General features: G+C 42.0%; 3 long non-coding RNA genes across 3 annotated transcripts; 1 reads left to right on the top strand and 2 right to left on the bottom strand.

The window, feature by feature from the left end:
• Nucleotides 1-2,067: 2,067 nt before the first annotated feature.
• LOC117747669 lies at nucleotides 2,068-3,124 on the bottom strand. The gene is made up of 3 exons (XR_004611453.1): nucleotides 3,033-3,124; nucleotides 2,654-2,935; nucleotides 2,068-2,363 (listed from the first exon to the last, which is right to left on the bottom strand). It is a non-coding gene; the product is annotated as an uncharacterized LOC117747669 (long non-coding RNA).
• On the bottom strand, nucleotides 3,120-3,858 carry LOC117747668. Its single transcript, XR_004611452.1, has 3 exons — nucleotides 3,554-3,858; nucleotides 3,277-3,338; nucleotides 3,120-3,181 (listed from the first exon to the last, which is right to left on the bottom strand). It is a non-coding gene; the product is annotated as an uncharacterized LOC117747668 (long non-coding RNA).
• A 10,866-nt stretch (nucleotides 3,859-14,724) lies between these two features.
• On the top strand, nucleotides 14,725-17,295 carry LOC117747679. Its single transcript, XR_004611463.1, has 3 exons — nucleotides 14,725-14,838; nucleotides 17,039-17,098; nucleotides 17,231-17,295. It is a non-coding gene; the product is annotated as an uncharacterized LOC117747679 (long non-coding RNA).
• Nucleotides 17,296-19,224: the final 1,929 nt, after the last annotated feature.

Below are 19,224 nucleotides of genomic sequence, written 5' to 3'. Positions count from 1 at the left end.
CTAAACTGTGGCGTCATTGAAAGGCGACAGCACTTTCAGACATTCTGCCATAATGTCATACTGTTCGGATGAGAGTGGCACAATGTCAGTCCGTAGACCTGCCAAAGCTGCTCCCACAGGTTCCATGAGGTTATGCATACGTTGGAGCATGTGGTAGGTGCTGTTCCAGCGAGTATCCACCTCTTGGACTAGCTTCAGTGTTGGCCGGCCCAATTGCTCTTGCATCTGTGTTAGCCTCTCCTATAAGATTTGCCAACAAAATTGGATTAATTCAAGTGTCTGCAGCAATTTAAACAAAACGGCACACTCTTGGAATGGCACATATGGGAAAATAGGGGAAATGCTTCATGTGCTCATGTACACACCTGCCTAGTGGGGAGAACATAGGTAGGATTGAAAGCTTAAACAAGCTTTCTGAACCCTTTATCCTCGACAATAGTGAAGGGCTGAGAATCCTCAATCACCATATTGACCAAGGCCTCATCCATATCAGTCTTCTTTCCTGATGACAAAAACAAATGCAGTATTCAATTAAAGATGTCATTAATTAATCACATTTAAAATATAAATGAATGTTGTCTAATACAAACAAACCTTGCAATTTTATGTTTGCTGTCTTATCATTGCATTGTAAAATCGCTTACCTGAGCTTGGTCCACCTTGGTTGGTCTCCTTGTTTTCATGCAGGGCTCTATAATGCCTCAGCATAGATGAGGTGTTATTGTTGTATCCGACACTTTGAATTTTTTGTGTTTCTTTTTCCAAGTGACTTGTTATGCTCAAATAAACTACGCCGTGTGTTCGGCTAAAACTAAACTTTCCTGTTAACAGTACAAACTCGCCATGACGACCCCAGCCGACACAGAGAGTGGATTGTCTAGCTCTGTTCAGATTGCCCTTAGTAGGCAGCTTCAACGGACCAACACCCACACTCACCAGCTGGAGGCGGCCTCCGTTGCCGTGCAGAACCTCCAGGCCCAGGTCCAGCCGCTCCACGCTTCAGTGGAGATCCTGACTCATCAGCAGGCGGCGTCGGCAGACCAACAAGCCGAGATCCTGCTACAGCTGCGGGGGTTGACGGTGGCCCTCACCACCCAGCCGCTGAACCAGCCTGTGAACCTGCCCCCTGTGGATCCCATCCCAGTTAACCCTGCGGTTTCTAACCCAGTACCCCGGGAGCCGAGCCTCTCCAGCCCACGACCGTTCGAGGGCGATCTTGAGACTTGTGCCACCTTCATCATGCAGTGTGAGTTGGTTTTCGCTCACCAGCCGAGCAGGTTCACCTCTGACGCTCCCAGTGCTGCAACTACAGTTACCACTACAACAAGGCTATTGACTTTCAGATCTCAAGAAGAGACATTTACAAGTGATTTGCTGGTTCCATCATCTGCAGCGTTTCAAAATCGAGCCACATTTATAGTCAACAGTAAGTAATAAATGATAGATATACGTATATTATTATTGAAATAAAGTTTTCTGAAGTTTAAGGGTTTTGTGACTGAACTTAAACTTGTCCTCTCCACTGTTGTGGTTGCCTGGTTCTTTATATCTGGGAGTGAACTGCTGCGATAGAGTGAAGCTTCGGCACTTGCATGCATTTGTTGTTCCTATAAAGTATTTATGCTTGCCTCTAAGAAAAAAGAAATGGCTTCTTTGTCAATTTTAAAAGGAGACCTTTAGAAATAAAGAGTGAATGGCAAGTTCTAAGAAGATGTATGATAAATAAAAATGTATTATCTTAAAGTGGTAGCCTTAAGTCTTTCACAACCTACCTGTCTATTAAAATGCTTCATATTCATGAGAGCCATTTTGAAAATGAAAAATGTGCGCTTCTGGTGCTGATTTAATAACAACGTGTCTGGTGGTGTTTGAATAGATAGAATAATCTCATAGTCAAAGTACACTTTGCACCCCTCCAAGTTCTCTTTCTTAACAAACCTGATTAACTGACACACCAACAGCTGAGGCTCATTGTAAGACATTAATCATTCCCTGATAAATTTCCCACCAATTTTGCAAAGCATCAAACGAGAGATGATTTAAATTCTTCAAAGACTTTTTATTCTGATCATTGTAAAGTTTCTGACAAATATTGTACAAACATTTAGAAATCTCACAGAATACAGCTATGCATGAATACATGAATACACCTTGAATAAATAAAACAAATTGACAGTACAATGTTTTGACATATATGCCGTATATATCATGATGATAAAACGATTTGGTTCACGGTTGGTTCCACGACTCATGATGACCTGCAGTGTTGTTCCTTTAATTAGCTTTAGACACATGTTCCCTTTACAATATGCTCTCTGATATTTCTATGCAATGTAATGTAATGATATGGAATAAAGTGAAACCTAACATTTTCAGTGCATTTTAAAACAACAGAAGAAAAGCAAGAAGACTATAACTGCACAAAAGTATGAAATCTAGAGCTACAACTGCATTCTGATGAAGTTGAGCATGATTCAACTGATTTCACTTGTCCAGTTGTACTTGTTTACATTTTGGCCTCACTGTCATTAGGTTAAATATTGCTAGAAGCCATTTTGTTGTACATCTCAGGGCTTAATGGTATTTTGTGTGGATTATTAGTCTTGCTGTGTCGTTCTGTGTCGAGCAGAACGACACAGCAAGACATTCCCACCCAGAAACGTGTTAAGATTGACATAAACCTAATCCACTGTCTTAAATATGTGCAGTAATTGCAAAATGAAATGTGATAGTAAGTTTATCTGAAGCTGTACAAGACTTCTTCAACAATAATCAATAACTAATTGTTCATGCCAGTGATGGCAGTCATGCAATAATGCAAATTCAAACAGTAATCAGCAATGATGTTATTGCTGGCTTGACAGGATCCATGACATCAGCACAAGGAAGGATGCAGTGATGAGACTGATGTTGTGGCTTACTCCACTTGAAACCTCTGTAAAGGTTGAGAAAAGAAAACAAGACATTGCTTAAAAAAATTAAAAAAGGAATCTATAATCTAAAAAAAAGTGGTAGCAGTCAATATTGCTTACGTGTGCCATCAAAATAAATGGAGTTGTTGTCAATGTTGAAGGCTGTGATGCTTATAGCTGCTGCAACCAAAACTTTTCGAATCTCAATGCCATTAGGAGCAGATGTTAATGGAAAATAAATGAGTGAGTTTTGGATGATTGATCCATTACTGCAAAAGAAATCACAAAATATTATATTGTTTCATTCGTATACATTCATGATTAGTGCTGTTAGGATTTTATCTTAATAACATAAACAAATTACCTGAATGAAATCACACGGATGTTGCGGAACGAAGGAAAAGCTTCTTTGAGTAAAGGTCTGAGCTGCAGAAATACAAACAAATCATTTGTTACTACATTTATTTAATTTGCTTGTGTTTTACTTGTGCATTGGCTTTTTAATTCAACTACATTTGGCGGTAGTATCACTATTCCAATGTTTTCAATGACTACCAGATAATTTATCTGTGTTCTATTTACTGTAAATTAAATAGTTTTTAATTTGAAACAGGAAAAAAAATCTATCATCTAATACTTACTGTTGACTCTATCAATACGGCTCGACTTTGAAACGCTGCCGATGATGGAACGTGCAAATAACTTGTAAATGTCTCTCCTTGAGATCTGAATGTCAATAGCCTTGCTACGACTGCTTCCGTTGTTGTCGGTGCGATTGTTGTTGGGGCGGCTGTTGTTGTGGGTGCAATTGTTATTGGGGCGGCTGTTGTTGTTGATGCGACTGTTGTTGTCGGAACTGGAGATGTTGTGGGTGCAGATGTTGTTGTCGGCACAGCTGTTGTTGTTGGTGCAGCCGTTGTTGTTAGGGAGGCTGTTGTCGTCGGTGCGGCCGTTGTTATGGGTGCAGCTGTTGTTGTCGGTGCAGCCGTTGTTGTTGGTGCGGCTGTTGTTGGGGCGGCTGTTGTTGTGGGTGCGACTGTTGTTGTCGGAACTGGAGATGTTGTGGGTGCAGCTGTTGTTGTCGGCACAGCTGTTGTTGTTGGTGCAGCCGTTGTTGTTGGGGCGGCTGTTGTCGTCAATGCGGCCGTTGTTGATGGTGCGATTGTTGTCGGTGCGGCCGTTGTTGTTGGTGCGGCTGTTGTTGGGGCGGCTGTTGTTGTGGGTGCGGCTGTTGTTGTCGGAGCTGGAGTTGTTGTGGGTGCTGCCGTTGTTGTCGGTGCAGCTGTTGTTGTCGGTGCAGCCGTTGTTGTTGGTGCGGCTGTTGTTGGAGCGGCTGTTGTTGTGGGTGCGGCTGTTGTTGTCGGAGGTGGAGTTGTTGTTGGTGCAGCCGTTGTTGTCGGTGCAGCCGTTGTTGTCGGTGCGGCCGTTGTTGGGGCGGCTGTTGTTGTGGGTGCAGCAGTTGTTGTCAGTGCGGGAGTTGTTGTCGGTGCGATTGTTGTTGGGGCGGCTGTTGTTGTGGGTGCAATTGTTATTGGGGCGGCTGTTGTTGTGGGTGCAACTGTTGTTGTTGGAACTGGAGATGTTGTGGGTGCAGCCGTTGTTGTTGGGGAGGCTGTTGTCGTCGGTGCGGCCGTTGTTATGGGTGCGGCCGTTGTTGTGGGTGCGGCCGTTGTTGTGGGTGCGGCTGTTGTCGTCGGTGCGGCCGTTGTTGTGGGTGCAGCCGTTGTTGTCGGTTCAGCCGTTGTTGTCGGTGCGGCCGTTGTTGTTGATTCCACTGTTGTATGCAGCACTATGAGTTTTTACAAGAAACATTGGATGAGATGTTCCCAAGGAATTTACTGTAACTTCTTGTTGTTCACTAGAACTTTTAACTGTGAACCTTCAAAAGTATTTGATTTAACTTCAAACAACTTACCTATCAGAATCAGGACAATAGATACTATCTTTCCAACACCCATCTTGTTTTTTTCTGAATCTATAAAATTAAACAATACAGAAACCTTTTTTAAGACACATTATGTCAAAAGCTATTGCGCTTCATTCGTTACGTTTTAAATAGATAAAACAATATCTGTAGCAATCAACTTTTTTATTTATTAATCTTTTTTTATTTATTTTAACAAATGATAATTAACTTAATTTCACTTTGAACTGTGGCTATCAATTTTTTCTAGGAGAAGGCACAGTTCCCTTCACCGTCCTCAATGTAAATCAATGCAATACAACGTTCTTCTTTTGTGTTTTCAGAATTTAGTGCTTACACTGAACCCTGTCTGAAAAGTTCCTCCTTATTCTTCACACCTCACCAAAAAATTTCTTCTCATTTACCATCTTCATTTTCTCATGTGTATTTTTCATGAAGATCTTATCCACGTTTGAGCTAATGGAACATACATGTGTACAATCTCTACTGCTCTCAAGCATCAACCAGGCTGAAATTTCCTAGAGCAAAGCACTCTTTTCTTTTCTTATCTGTACTCAAATTCCATGAATGAGAAGGATGAAAACAGATTGCTGCATGGACCGGTACTGTATTACATTTTTTATAAAGATTTAACTTTGAGGGAAGTTGATTTTGAGCAGCCAAATATGGATACAATCCGACCCTCTTGCTTAAAATCTAACGTCTGGAAGAATTTTGCTACTTCTTCCACCCTACTCGGAAAGAGCAAAGCCAATCATGAACCAAATTGCACCTTTTATTGGACACGGATTTGTGCCCTTACTGAGTCATTGAGAAAAAGGCATTTTCCCTATGTTGCACACTTTGAAACCTAGATCCATTATTCATCACATAACATGTTGTTTCTGGACATCCGTTGGCACAGAATATTGTGTCACCGGAAACGAGCTCTTAATCAATGTATACTTTTATTTAAAAATATTCTTAGCTATATAATTAACGCAAACTCGGTCTGGATACGCGGCATCAAATGGATTGGTAGATGAACCAATGTAAAATTACTTAATTAAAGCTTATTTATGCTAACTACTGTACAGTAGTAGCACGAGTACAGTGTTTGCTCCAGGTGTGAGTGAAGGTGCTGAGAAAACGTCACAAAAAAGAGTAATTTGAACTCTCGCAACAATCCCCCTTTCAGTTTGTATGGATCTATTTTCTGACAATAATATCAATAGATTTAAGAATGTACTTACCCAAAATGACAAGATATGAGATGAAAAGTTATGAATTCCTCCTCTTTCTGCTCTCAATGTTTTAAACTATTTCAGTGTTTTATAATTCAGTCTGTCACTGTGCAAACCTTTTACCTTATGTGACAGTCCGAATCTATGAAGTTATTTATATTGAAACGGAATAAAGGTTAGTGACGTAACTCATATGTTGAGTTACGTCATATGTTTTTACTTGTGATGAAGAGAAAAAAGAGTGTAATTATAGGACACTCCCTTCTTTTGACGTGTGAATTTCTGGTGCATATGAAAGTTGAAAGAAGTTCTACCAGCATGACAGTAAAACAAAGCTATAAATAAAGAGTAGTGACGCAGCAATGGAGCAGATATTACCATGTTAAATTTCAGCTTTTTTTAGACCTTTTTAAGACTACATAATGTACATTAATGCCATCATTTCATGTTCATAGTCGCCAAAATATGGAAATATGATTAAAACCAGTAGAGGATACAGCGTAGGTAGTAACTAGCTTGCTTACAGTGTTTGTTTCAAGTCTGATGGTGCTGACTGAAACTCTACAAAAAAGGTTTAAACTCTCTCCTGAATGCACAATCAATTAAATTATAGAAGATAATTAAACTTATTGTTACACCTTTATCTCCATTAGTCCTGATGGAGATTCATCTGCAGACGAGGTCCAGTCGCCTCCATCAGGACTGATAACGGCACAAACTTTGTTGGAGCTAACCGAGAGCTGAAGGAAAGTCTGGCTGTTGTGAATCATAGCAAAATTCAGAGGTCTTTGGTCCAGGAGGGCATACAATGGAACTTTAACACTCCAGCAGCTTCCCATCAAGGCGGCATCTGTGAGCGCCTGATTCGTTCAGTGAAAAGTGTCCTCACCTCAATTCTTCAACAGCAAACTTTGGACGACGAAGGGCTCCAGACCATGTTCAGTGAGGTTGAGGCAATACTAAATGATAGACCCATTACAAGATGACCCAGATGACCTTGAACACCAAACCACATTCTAATTTTAAAGGGCAAACCAATCATACCACCAGGACTGTTTGATAAAGATGATCTATACATCAGGAAAAGATGGAAGCAAATACAGTACATGGCTGAACTGTTTTGGAAGAGATGGATCTCTGAGTACCTACCGATGATGCAAGAGAGACAAAAATGGACAAGGCCAAGAAGAAGCCTCACTACAGGAGACATAGTTCTTGTTGCAGACTCCACAGCTCCAAGAGGATCTTGGATGATGGGAAAAGTGTTGGATGTAAGACCAGGTGCAAAGGGTCTGGTGTGCTCTGTGCAGCTTCAAACAAGAACAAGCATTCTAGAAACGCCGGTGACAAAGCTCTGTCTGCTATTGGAAGCAGCAGTTTAGCATCATGGACTAATGCTTTCTCTACCTCTATCATTCTCTACCTCTATTTTCTCTCTTATTTTTATTTTTGTAGGTTCATCAAGAAGATTCACTTAAGGTTAAATGCATAGCACATAGAATATTCCCTAATATTTTCTAGTTTGCCATTGAATTGTATGTTGCAGGAATAGCTCCATTTGAGAATAGTATGTAATTGTGATTGTATGCAAAATTAGGGGCCGGAATATTGGAGCTATTTATTTGATATTAGTATTTAGTTGTTTTATTGACAAGTAGTATTGTTTGAATCATTCAGGTTGTTTGCTTATTTAGGTTAGCTGTTTTGATATATTAGAATAGCTTTTTTCTTGTGATAGTTTTTAGTTTAGTTTAATTCTTTATTGTTGTTGTCTAGATATATTTAGTCTTTTGGTTGTTCATTTGTTCGTTAATTGGGTAACACTGTGGGCACCTGTGGTTATATGTAGAAGTAGGCAGGTACAGGACCAGCATGCACCTGGGTAGGCCTATGTTTTTTTACCAGTGCAGGAGAGGCAGCGTTAGGAGTTCCTTTGTTCTTTTGTTTGTTTGCTTGTTTTGTTTAGTTAAATAAATTATCAGAAAAACGGATTCCTGAATGGACAATGCTTTCTTTTGGCTGCGTAAACCACAAACCCATGGTGCGTCAGTGGCAATTTGATTCATATTTGTTTTTGATTTATTCGACAAATGACCACTACACTTGCCTTTATCAAGATGTATCTTGCCTCTCAAAAGATGACAGGGAGCTACCTCCTCTATGGACCATCCTCCTTAGTTATACCTAATAATGTATTTAATTAAGTAAAAAAGTTTTTAACAATTTCAGTATCTTTTAATTCAGTCCACGTCACATCTGTCATATTGCAAATCTTTCCCCTTATGTGACACAATAACAAAACGCTTTTACAATGAAATGGAATGAAGGCTAATGACGTGATTCATACATGATATCTTTTTTTAGAAAGAACATCACGATGAATGACATACAAGGGGTGGCTCATTATAATGGAACTCCCTCCCATCTTTTGTTCTGCATTATTTGCATTCCTACTGCATGAATGGAGAAAGACGTTTCACCAGTGTAAAACTAAGCCTCGTTTCAAAAATCGATTTTCCTTATTTGTTATGAACCCAATATCATGACATTGCTGAAACATGGCTCCAGTAAATCATAGATGATGAATTTAAAATTGACAATTTGGTTCTTCATAGAGCGGAAAAAGCTTAGAGAGAAGCAAACAACATTTAAAGGCCTCCCTTTGCTCTGACTATAAACTGTGAAAAGTCTTCCTGATGTCGCTCATAGATTTTTTTAAGAGCCATTGTGAAGCTCAAATTGTGAGGCTAGGTCTATTGGCGAGGTCAAAAATGGGCAAACCGTTGGACCATCAGTGAACTATGTTGAGCAGCAGAGCAAACAGCTGTGGTGAGGGAACCAAGACTGTACCAACCTGTCACTCAAAGTGACCACGCCCTCAATTATGTTTAACTTTAACTGCTGTAAAGTTGGGCCTTTTAATACGAAGCTCAATGGAGATTGACTGTATTTTGGAGCCAACCTCAAGTGGCCATTCGAGGAACTGCATATCTTTGCTCTTCCTTGTTGGCTTTATTTCTCTGCTCCGACTAAGTGTACAAAGTGTATTGCAGCCGACTCAACACAAACATAGTCTTTAGCAGTTAATGTTCACACACACATTTAATTCAGCATGTTTGAAGCTGAACAAAGATAAAGATAAAGATAAGATACAGAGGCTTTTATTGTCATTGTTGTTATACAACGGAATTTCGTTTGATGGCCCACAGCCTGCCAGTATCAGGAAACAACAAAGATAGACAATGTACAAGATAAAAAATGCACAAGGATAAACAATGTACAAGATAAAAATACACAAGAGGAATACAAAATGTTACTAAGTCAAATAAGATAGAATATGTGTTTTTGTTTTGATAGTAGAAGAGTATAAAGTGTCAAGTGTTTCAGTAAGATTGTTACATTTTAGCGGTGGGTGGGTCCTGTCCTTGCTGATGTTGCGAGCCTTCTTGCTATTCTGAATGTTTGATTTCTGTTTGTAAGGAAGTCCATAATCAATGAGCAGAGTGTAGTGGATAATACAATTATCCACGACTATTGCGTTGAAGGCGGAGCTGAAATTAACAGATAGCATCCTGGCGTACGTGTTTTGATTCTCCAGATGGGACAGGGATGAGCGGAGGGCTATTGAGACACCATCTTCTGTTGATCTGTTTCCCCGCTAGGCAAATTCGTGGCTGTCCAGATCATTGGGGATGTTGGCTTTGATGTGAGATAGTACAAGTCTCTCAAAGCACTTCATCACAATTGGTGTCAGGCCTATTGGGCGGTAGTCGTTGTGACCTTTGACTATTTGTTTTTTGGGTAATGGTAGTGGATTTGAGGCATATGTGGACAACAGACTGTTGCAGTGAGAGGTACAAGATGTTGGTAAACACCCCTGCTAGTTGGTCGGCACATGACTTCAGTGTACGGCCTGGTATCCTGTCTGGTCCTGCCGCTTTGGTAATGTCAATCTTCATCAGAGTGGACATCATCTGGTAGCACTGTAGGACGAGGGCAGGGTCCTCCGATGGTGGTGTTGTTGAGGTTCTCACGGGTTCTTCTGCTGGTGTGGTTGTCAATGCGAGCAAAGAATTGGTTCAAGACATCAGGAAGCATGACGTCATGGCTGGTCTGTGAGGTGCTGTTTTTATAGTCTGTTAAGACTTTAATGCCTCTCCACATGCTGCAGGGGTTGTTATTTTCAAAATGCCCTCGATACGCTGCTGGTATCTGCTCTTGGCTTCTCTGATGCTTTTCTTTAGTTCTTTGCGGGCATTGCTGTAAGCCAGGCTGTCTCCTGACCTGTAGGCAGCATCTCGTGCTCTGAGCTGAGACTGAACATTCCTGTCCAGCCATGGTTTCTGGTTTGGGAACACCTTGGTGGTTTTGGTGGTGAGCACGGTCTCAGTGCAGAAGGCTATGCAAGCCAAGACAGATGAGCTGTATTCCTCCAGGTCTGTGCTCTGCGCGAACATCTCCCAGTCTGTTTTTTCAAAACAATCCTGGAGCAGAGAAGTGGACTCTTCTCTCCAGACTTGGACAGTTTTAACAGTTTGTCTTGTTCTGCAGATTAGGGGTTTATGGGATGGCTCTGGCATTACGGACGGCCTTCTTTTGTGTTTTAAGACTATCCCTCCAAACTAAGAGTGATTCTTCCAGATTGGTAGGAACGCCTTATGCTTTCAAGTTTACGTGATGTTTGCTTTAGTTTGCGGGTCTGAGGGTTATACCAGGGAGCAAACCTCTTTTGCCTCACCGTCTTCTTCTTCAGAGGGGCTATCAAGTCTAGTGTTATTCTCAGTGAGCCTGTAACACAATCGAGGAAGATGATCAATCTGGGATGAAGTCAGCACAGGAGTCCTCCGTCACATTAAGACGTGGTATTGAATCAAATGCAGAAGGAATCACTTCTTTAAATTTAGCTACAGCACTGTCAGTTAGACATCTGGTGTAGAAATTTCTGTACACTCCGGTAGTAAAAACTCAAAAGTTATGAGGTAATGGTCTGACAGAAGAGGGTGCTATGGGAAGACCTCCAAATGCTCAATGTCAATGACTAAACTTGATAGAAACTGTGAAAATTCAGATATACTGTAAATTCTGAATATGGACCTGGTGGCCAGTACAGTATAACAAATAGAATTGGCTGTAATGTTTTCCAGGTTTGATGTGAAAGACTAAGAACAAGGTTTTCCAATGAGTTGTAGTTTAATTTAGGTTTAGGATTTATTATTAATAGGCTCGAGTCTAGGATGGCTGCTACTCCGCCTTCTCGGCCGGTGCCTTGAGGAATATAAGTATTAATTAGGCTGACATATTCTTCATGACTCAGCCAGGTTTCAGTAAGACAAAATAAATCAATGTGATTGTCTGATATTATATCATTTACTAATACAGCTTTAGATGACAGATATCTAATAATTAGGAGTCCACATTTAATTATTCTGTTTTGTTGGACTGCTGAAATAGTGGTGTTAACCTTTATGAGGTTATTTTGTATGATTCCTCTTCTGGTTACTTTTGATTTAATTAATTGAAGTGGCCGTGGGACAGACACAGTCTCTATAGAGTTGTGGGTGGGTAACTGCTCGAATGGAAGTGCAGAGAAGGGTCTAGGACTACAACTCTGCTTCTGCTTCCTGATCTGAACTTTGGGTTGTCATGGATTAAGTCTGTTAATCAACTTGGTCATATTTTCAGAAATGAGACCGGCTCCATCCAAAATGGGATGAATGCCATGTCTCCTCATCAGATCAGGTTTTCCCCTAATTTGGCGCTTGGACTCTACGGGGAGATTTGTAATTGAGGGCCGACTGTAGAGTTCAGACCTGGTGGTGGCTGATGAGATGATAGAATGATGAGTTGATGAAGCTGATGGATCCGTGAAGACTGGGTGGAGATGGGGAGGTGGAGGGGTCCGTAACAGCAACATAAATGAACTGAAGGTAGAGAGACAGTCATATTTAAATGAGACAGCAGCAAGATGATAGGCGAGCCATGCCATTGTTTCCCTGTGCTTATTGGATAGAGGGGACCAGCTGATCTGTGCAGCTGGTGTCATGATTGACGGCGCCGAACGATGACAGCGAGTAAACAATGAGTGAGCGTGTGTGAGAAATTATTGGCAAATGTATGAGGAATAAATGGTGGGCTTGAGGGGTATGGTCTTCCTGTCTGAACTTGCGCTATAGCTCCATTCATATTATTTAATGTTTTCCTGTGAATTGAAATCATATAAGATATATAAAATGTTCTAAAACATGTATACTATCTGTATTTAAGTGCTTTTATTTGCTTTGATGACACTTCATATTCTTAATGACCAGTTGAACAAAAATGGTTATAATCTGCATTGGACAATACCAAAGTATGTCAATTCAACCTACTCCTCTTTTTTATCACTTATTTCTGCTGTCTTTTAGAGTGACGTTTACTTTAAAAAACTGTACACAATGTGGAGGCATCTTTATAATCAAATACATATACATATTTCCCCTTTTGCTCAGTTATCTCTGCTGTGAGCTAATTTAGCGTAACAATGGAAGAGAGCACTTAGCATTTGTCTGGTCCTCCCATAGATCATTTTAAAACTGCACCAGATGAGGCCCAACCCTTCACTCTGGTTTGCCAACGTCTGCTATACCTTAACATCATAAGTGAAATATATTTGTGAAGGCACACCTAGCATAAGTGTTATGAGCTGAAAAGGAACTTAATTAAACTTCTCTTTCAGCAGCATATGCAGCATCACCTGTTGAAATAGGATCAGCATCGTTAGTGTGAGCTTCAGATTTCATAACACAAACAGTTTTAGGGAGCGATCTGGCTTCTAGCAAGTCGGCCACAAGTTGGTGGTGTGTAATGGCTTACCAGATGATGTCCAAAACCCTTCTGTGTTTCCACAGAGCGCCAAAATCGTGTACCACACCAAAGGCCTAGCGAGAGTCTGTGTAGATGTTAACTGTTTCATCAGCAGCGAGCTTACAGGCAGTTCTGTAAGAGCCACAAGTTCTGCAGTTTGAGCAGACAAGTGTGATGCCAACTTATCGCTGCACAAAGTGTCATATTGTGAAACTACTGCAAACCCAATCAATCCTTCTCCCGTGTCCTGCAAGCGAGAAGCCGAACCGTCCACATACAGCTCCCAATCAGCATTCGGAAAGGGTGTGTCTTTGAGATCGGGTCTCGGTGTGCAGACCTGTTCAAGAGAAACAACACAATTATGTGACTCCCCCTCTGCTGGAGTGGGAAAAAGAGTTGCAGGATCAAGGGTAGTGCATCGTTTAACAATAATGTTAGGCAAATCTAACAAGGTTGTGTGATACCTCAGCCATCGCTGTGCTGACAAGTGAGATGTTCTCTGAGTGTGCAGGATATGTGAAACAGCATGAGGAACCATCAGTGTGAGCTCACCATACCCCACAATGTCACGTGATGCCATTACTACCTTCTCTGCAGCAGCAACAGCACGCAGACACAGAGGGAGGCAAGCTGCTGCAGAAAAACTAGGATATCAGTCAAAGAGTTGTAGCAGGATATCACAAATTATTGAAAAAAGTTATGTTAGTTTAAAATATCATGTGAAAATGATGTATCATTCAGATTGAGCTTCCTAGATCCTGTAGCAAAAGCATCATGGGCCCTATTTCTCGTACGTGGCTGTACGTGAATGCAAATAATGCAGGACAAAAGATGGGAGGGAGTTCCATTATAATGAGCCACCCCTTGTATGTCATTCATCGCGATGTTCTTCCTAAGAAAAGATATCATGTATGAATCATGTCATTAAACTTCATTCCATTTCAATGTAAAGGCGTTTTGTTAATGTATCACATAAGGGGAAAGATTTGCAATATGACAGATGTGACGTGGACTGAATTAAAAGATAGTGAAATCGTTAAAAACTCTTTTATTTATAATCAAATACATTATTAGGTCTTTGTATAACTAAGAAAAGATGGTTTATATAGGTAAAGGAGGTAGCTCAAATTATAAATAAGAGTAATAATCTTCTATCATTTAGTGGATTGTGAGTTCAGAAGAGAGTTTAAACTTTTTTTGTAGAGTTTCAGACAGCACCATAAGAATTCGAGCAAACACTGTAAGCGAGCTACTTTACTACCTACAGCTGGAAGCTCACTGACTCATAATGGGCAAGATTCAACTTTAGCTAAAGTAAAAAATGTAGTTATACTTTGGTTAATCCATCAACCAATTGTATGTCATTCATCCAAGTCCAAGTGTGATATAGTAACAAATAATCTTATGCTGTATCCTCTACTGGTTTTTAATCATATTTCCATATTTTGGCCACTATGAACATGACATTATGGCATGAATGTACATTGTGTAGTCTTAAAAAGGTCTAAAAAAAGCTGACCTTTAACATGGTAAATTCTGCTCCATTGCTGCGTCACTACTTTATAGCTTTGTTTTACTGTCATACTGGTAGAACTTCTTTTAACATTTACATGCACCAGAAATTCACAGGACAAAAGAAGGGAGTGTCCTATGATAATAACCAACGGAACTAACAGATTGAATGCTGCAATTAAAAATACACTTTGTTTTCTCTTCATCACAATTTAAAAAAACAACATATGAGTTACGTCATTAACCTTTATTCCGTTTCAATATAAAGGCCTTCATAGATTTGGGCTGTCACATAAGGTAAAAGGTTTGCACTGTGACAGATGTGACCTGGACTGAATTATGAGACACTGAAATAGTTTAAAACATTGAGAGCAGAAAGAGAGGAGGAATTCATAACGTTTCATCTTATATTTTATCATATTGGGTAAGTACATTCTTAAATCTATTGATATTATTGTCAGAACATAGATCCATACAATCTGAAAGGGAGATTGTTGCGAGAATTCAGCAGGCAATTTAATAACTGTACTCGCGCTACTACTGTACAGTAGTTAGCTGATTGGCTCTTATTGGGCAAGGGTCAATTTAAGCAAAAGCATTAATAAGCATTAATTATTTCATTTTACATTAGTTCATCTACCAATCCATTTTATGCCGTGTATCTATATCAAGTTTGCGTTAATTAAAATAATTATATAGCTAAGAATATTTTTAAATAAAAGTATACATTGATAAAGAGCACGTTTCTGGTGACACAATATTCTGTGTCAACGGATGTCCAGAAACAACATGTTACGTGATGAATAATGGATCTAGGTTTCAATGTGTGCAACATGGGGAAAATGCCTTTTTCTCAATGACTCATTAAGGGCACAAATCCGTGTCCAATAAAAGGTGCAATTTTGCTCATGATTCGCTTCGCTCTTTCCAAGTTGGGTGGAAGAAGTAGCGAAATTCTTCCGGCTTGAAATCCAGGGGGTCGGATTATATCCATATTCGGCTGCTCAAGTTCAGCTTCCCTCACCAAAACTCTGTTAATATTTAGCTTTGTTTAAAACTAGGCTGCACGGTGGTGTAGTGGTTAGCACTGTCACCTCACAGCAAGAGGGCCGCGGGTTCAATCCCCGGTCGGAGCGGTCCTTCTGTGTGGAGTTTGCATGTTCTCCCCGTGGCAGCGTGGGTTCTCTCCGGGCTCTCCGGCTTCCTCCCACAGTCCAAAGATATGCTGCAGGTTAATTGATCTCTAAATTGCCCATAGGTGTGAATGTGAGAGTGAATGGTTGTATGTCCCTACATGTGCCCTCGATGGACTGGCGGCCTGTCCAGGGTGTCCCCTGCCTTCGCCCTATGTCAGCTGGGATAGGCTCCAGCGTCCCTGCGACCCTAATGAGGATAAGCTGTATTGAAAATGGATGGATGGATGGATAGAATATAAAACAAACACACGTGTATTACGTCTGATGCGTTCAGGGGCAGCAGTAAGGAATTGACATACAGGTGTCACATAAATGAGAAAGGCGATTATAACGTAATAAAACATTATTTGCCTTTATTCTGTTCCAAAATAAAGACCTTAATGGATGTAGACTGTCACATAACATTTAAGGTTTGCATATCACAGATACCAATATGTTTATCATCAAATTCAAGAAATGTTCAGGCATTTCTGTTTCAGGAGGTAGTTTAATTCTTTTTTCTGGTGTTTCAGTAAGCTCCATCAGACCAGGAGAAAACATGATATTTTAAACTAACATAAGTTTATTTGTAATAATTTGAGATATCCTTTTACAACCTTTTTGACTTAAATCCTAGTTTTTCCCCCAATTAAAATCTTAATTCAAAGATATTTCCTCTGTGTCCATTATAATGGTCGGTGTAACCTTTCTTTGGACAGCGTGATGAAAGTACACTGTTTTCGATACAAACACACTAGCATCCTGCACTGTAAACCTTAAGAGTACTACTAACTCATGATCATTATTCCTACATCAGGAAAGAATAAGTATAAATCTTTATAAAAAATGTAATACAGTACCGGTCCATGCAGCAATCTCTTTTCATCCTTCTCATTCATGGAATTTGAGTACAGATGACAAAAAAAAGAGTGCTAAGCTCTAGGACATTTCAGCCTGGTTGATGCTTGTGAGCAGTAGAGATTGCTGCACCTGCCTGTTCAAGTACTATGCTTTTTGAAGTACTGCAAGTACACATGCATGTTCCATTAGCTCAAACGTGGATGAGATCTTCATGAAAAATACAAATGAGAAAATGAAGATGGTAAATGAGAAGAAACTAGTTGGTGAAGTGTGAAGAATCAGAAGGAATTTTTCAAACAGGGTTCAGTATAAGCACTAAATTCTGAAAACACAAAAGAAGACATAGTTTTTCTTTACGATTGTATTGCACTGAAATACATTGCGGCTAATGAAGGGAACTGTGCCTTCTCCCAACAATAATTGGTATCCACTGTTCCAATTGAAATTAAGTTAATTATCATTTGTTAAAATAAATTTAAAAAATAAAAAGATTAATGAAGAAAAAAGTTGATTGCTGCAGATATTGTTTTATCTATTTAAAACATAACGAATGAGGCGCAAAATATTTATTAATGTTTAATTTTATAGATTCAGAAAAAAAGAAGATGGATGTCGGAAAGATAGTATCGATTCTCCTGATTCTGATAGGTAAGTTGTTTGATATTAAATCACTAAATTTTAAAGGTTCACAGTTACAAGTTCTAGTGAACAACAATAAAAAAGTTACGGTGAAGTCCTTGCCAACATCTCATCCAATGTTTCTTGTAAAACTCATACCAGTGCCGCATACAACAGTGGAATCAACAACAACGGCCGCACCCACAACAACTCCCATTCCGACAACAACGGCTGTACCGACAACAACACCCGCACCGACAACAACAGCTGCCCCAACAACAACGGCAGCACCGACAACAACGGCAGCACCGACAACAACGGCAGCACCAACAACAACGACCTCACCAACAACAACGACCACACCGACAACAACAGCCGCCCCAACAACAACAGCTGTGCCGACAACAACGGCACCACCGACAACAACAGCTGCGCCGACAACAGCGGCTCCGACAACAACAGCCGCCCCAACAACAACAGCTGTGCCGACAACAACGGCACCACCAACAACAACAGCTGCGCCGACAACAGCGGCTCCGACAACAACAGCCGCCCCAACAACAACGGCCGCTCCGACAACAACAGCCGCCCCAACAACAACAGCTGTGCCGACAACAACGGCGGCACCGACAACAACAGCTGCGCCGACAACAGCGGCTCTGACAACAACAGCCGCCCCAACAACAACGGCCGCTCCGACAACAACGGCCACACCAACAACAACGGCCACACCAACAACAACGGCCACACCAACAACAACAGCTGCCCCGACAACAACAGCCGCCCAAACAACAACAGCTGCCCCGACGACAGCGGCTCCGACAACAACAGCCGCCCCAACAACAACAGCTGTGCCGACAACAACGGCACCACCGACAACAACGGCCGCACCAACAACAGCTGCCCCAACAACAACAGCTGTGCCGACAACAACGGCGGCACCGACAACAACAGCTGCGCCGACAACAGCGGCTCCGACAACAACAGCCGCCCCAACAACAACAGCCGCTCCGACAACAACGGCCACACCAACAACAACAGCTGCCCCGACAACAACGGCCACACCAACAACAACAGCTGCCCCGACAACAACAGCCGCCCCAACAACAACAGCTGCACCGACAACAACGGCCACACCAACAACAACAGCTGCCCCGACAACAACAGCCGCCCCAACAACAACAGCTGGCCCGACAACAACGGCGGCACCGACAACAACAACCGCGTCGACAACAGCGGCTCCGACAACAACAGCCGCCCCAACAACAACAGCCGCTCCGACAACAACGACCGCACCAACAACAACAGCTGCCCCGACAACAACAGCCGCCCCAACAACAACAGCTGCACCGACAACAACGGCCACACCAACAACAACAGCTGCCCCGACAACAACAGCCGCCCCAACAACAACAGCTGGCCCGACAACAACGGCGGCACCGACAACAACAGCCGCGTCGACAACAGCGGCTCCGACAACAACAGCCGCCCCAACAACAACAGCCGCCCCAACAACAACGACCGGACCAACAACAACGACCGCACCAACAACAACGACCGCACCGACAACAACAGCCGCCCCAACAACAACGGCACCACCGACAACAACGGCCGCACCAACAACAGCTGCCCCAACAACAACAGCTGTTCCGACAACAACGGCGGCACCGACAACAACAGCTGCGCCGACAACAGCGGCTCCGACAACAACAGCCGCCCCAACAACAACGGCCGCTCCGACAACAACAGCCGCCCCAACAACAACAGCTGTGCCGACAACAACGGCACCACCGACAACAACGGCCGCACCAACAACAGCTGCCCCAACAACAACAGCTGTGCCGACAACAACGGCGGCACCGACAACAACAGCTGCGCCGACAACAGCGGCTCCGACAACAACAGCCGCCCCAACAACAACGGCCGCTCCGACAACAACGGCCACACCAACAACAACGGCCACACCAACAACAACAGCTGCCCCGACAACAACAGCCGCCCCAACAACAACAGCTGCCCCGACAACAGCGGCTCTGACAACAACAGCCGCCCCAACAACAACAGCCGCTCCGACAACAACGGCCACACCAACAACAACAGCCACACCAACAACAACGGCCACACCAACAACAACAGCTGCCCCGACAACAACGGCC

Source organism: Cyclopterus lumpus, chromosome 18 (assembly GCF_009769545.1).
Source record: "Cyclopterus lumpus isolate fCycLum1 chromosome 18, fCycLum1.pri, whole genome shotgun sequence".
NCBI classification, from domain to species: Eukaryota; Metazoa; Chordata; class Actinopteri; order Perciformes; family Cyclopteridae; genus Cyclopterus; species Cyclopterus lumpus.
This window is presented reverse-complemented; position numbering and strand designations above follow the sequence as displayed.